The following is a 3,096-nucleotide window of genomic DNA, read 5'->3' as shown; positions in this document are numbered from 1 at the left end:
TGGTAATATTATATTTGGATTTCATGATTTGATGATTCCTGTGTCGTCTGCATTAAAAGCTGTTATACTATTGTAATACGTTCTATTAATTGGAAAATCATAAGTGTATTAAATATATAGAATCGGTCCAAGTATGCTGCCCAGAGATACTCCAGCTGTGATATTTCTTTTTGATGATTTGCAGTTTTGAATGGATATTTGGAAGGTTTTGTGTGAAAGATAGCAGCAGCAAAGTAATTTGATGAGACCAGGTGGAAAGTTAAGTTGTATTATTTTAAATATTGTACCAGTATGCCAAACTTTATCGAATGCTTTTGAGATGTCTATCATTAAAAATTCTATTGCTTCTTTGTTGATTAGAGCTCTGCCTGTAAAATCTATTTATCGAAGTAGGTGTTTTGTGGTGTCCAGTTTTTGGCGAAATCCGAACTGCTCGTCGGGGAGGACTACAAGTAGTGGCCTGATTCTATTGTATATGATCTTTTCGTATATTTTTCCTAAAATGTTTAAACGGCTAATTGGTATGTAACTCTCAGAGGTCAGCTTGTATTTTTATTTATTTTTTTAAAAATAGAACGACCGATGCGTTTTTCCATGTTTGAGGAAAATAATTCAGTGCAAGACAGCTATTAATAATATGCATAATTTTCTGTATATTGTTGGGGGTAGCAGTTTTATCATTTTATTTTTTTACACAGTCTTCACCCGTTGCTTTGTTGTTTTTTTTTAAATTACGGATGATGTTGCAGATTTCTTCATTATTTGTAAGTTCTATTGCTTCTGGAATAGGATGTTCTCGATGGAAACTGTTTACTTCTTCTGTGATTAAATTATGATGGTTTTGATCTGAATTTGGATTTGGTGAGAACTGGTTTAGAAGAGAGTCGGCAAAAATGTCAGCTCTATCTTCTATTGTGTGTGCTGCTCCAGATGGTCCATTGATTGGTATGTTTTTCTGTGGTGCAGTCTTGAATATTTTGGCCTTTTTCCGAATAGTATTGTCGGTGGTACAGACAATGCGACTTTGTTTTGCCAGAGTTGTTTTTTGTATTTTTTTGCTTTGTTTTCTTATCTGTTTCTTGAGTTGTTTCATCTCATTAAAGTAAGCGGGGTTGGAGGTTCTTTGAGGCTACTTTCTGTATTTATTTCTTAGTCTGATGACATTTTTAATCTCTGGGGGTAGCCGGTAATGATGTGCAGTATGTTTTGTTTTTATTGAGGCATTTCTGTAGGCGTCTATGAATTCAGATTGTAGCTGTATTTGTAGTTTCATCTTTTAGGGTTGTTAGGCTTCTATTGTTGATAATGAGTATATTTCTGTAGAGGTTTCAGTCTGTTTTCAATTTTCAGAGTGGTCGGTTGTCAGTCCGACGAGCAGTTGGACAGGTAGGTTATCAGATGACAGATGGTATAGTGAGCAGGCGACCATGGGTACTTGAATATTTGTTATAGCAAAGTCGAGGATATCTGATCTATGATTTAGCAGGTTTGGTATATAGGTTGGAGAAGTTGGAGCAGTGACTATGAGTTGATGATTAGAGATGAGGTTTTTAAGTTGTATTTCTGTATTGTATGCTTAGCATTGAAGTCACCTGCTGCAGATTGGCTGGGTTAAACTTGAACTAAATCTTCTTCTTCTTGTTTTGAGATGGGAACCTGGGCCGAACAGCTGCCCCTATCCCATCCATCATGTTCATTTTGATAATTGTGGTAAGAATTTTAAGGTCAGTAGTCTATGTGGTGACTGTTAGCGAGATTTAAGCACCTTGCTTGAGTAAATAATAATAATTTAAATTACACGAAGCAGCTTTAAATATAGTTTGATTTTCAACGTGGGGAAACGCTTGATCAAGTTTTCAGAATTGTTGTTGAATTTGATGCTGTGGATGGATCTGAAATTAATTATTTATTTTGATAATTGTGATATGAGGCGTCGGATGTGAAGTGAGCAGGTATTTATCTTAATTTTAGATCTTTTTATGTAATTTTCAAAATTGAATATCTAGTTGAAGTTCACTGCATTGCATTTTATGGCCTTGTCATAGAAATCTGCATTTATTTCGTAAATATGTTATGATAAGGTCGGGATCTTGAGATCTTTGTTTTTCTGATGAACTACCTGCACGGGTGATTTTTCTGAGTATCTTGTTCTGGCATTGGTTTAGTTTTTCCATGAGATTTTCAGGTATGACTGTCCAGGGAGGTGAGGCATATGCGCTAATTGGTCTGTTCATTGATGTATATGGTAGTTTTCTCAGTTTTAATAAGACATTTTCTGGTTATAGATGAGTGGTTGTATTATTGTTGTTGCTGCGTTTGCTTTGTGTATTAAACTTGAGCTAAATATTGTATCACATTAGCCTTTAACCGGTTAACGCCCAGCGTCATATATGTAGAACAGTTCCTTTTTTCAAAGACATTCATTGTGGTGGGAAACTTTTTTTAGAATTTTCATTTATCTGGGTGAATTAAAAGATTCTCAGATACCACAATGATTCAGTTATATCTGATTAGATCTAGAATTATAAGGAAAAAGTACTTTTTGATCTATCAATGACTTTTTGAGTGCCCTAACAGTAGAAAAACCAATTAATTTCGATAATATATTATACCACTTTTTGTATCATTTCCATTTATAAATTCGGGACAAAACAAGTTAAATTCCTTAGAAGTAGTAGTGAGTAAAAACCATCGCTGAAAGCCCCTATATAGCAAGACGGAAGGGAGAAAAAACTGGTTCGAGAAAAATAAAATATCTGTAACTACCAAGATTTATTTTATAATTTTAGCATACATATAAAACTGCTTCTTTTTTTAGATGAAGTAGATAATGTTAAATAATTTAAAAAAAAGAATAAGTAAACTCCTCCCTAAAACTAACGATAACTGAAATGGTTTTACTACCAGCCTTTCCTATTTTCCGTCTCGCTTTCACCCCCGGTAAAAACCCTGTAAATCGAATTTACTAAACCAAAAATCATACATTAAGAGACTACCACTCGAAAATATCTGTTCGAAGTCCGGAGCAAGCTGGATCTCTGATATACTAACTATACAAAAAAACATTCGTTTGATAAAACAAAAGCATATTAGTGA

This window comes from Parasteatoda tepidariorum, chromosome 9 (assembly GCF_982258835.1).
Source record: "Parasteatoda tepidariorum strain Cologne lab strain chromosome 9, Ptep-v5.0, whole genome shotgun sequence".
NCBI classification, from domain to species: Eukaryota; Metazoa; Arthropoda; class Arachnida; order Araneae; family Theridiidae; genus Parasteatoda; species Parasteatoda tepidariorum.
Note: the sequence above shows the minus strand (reverse complement) of the source record.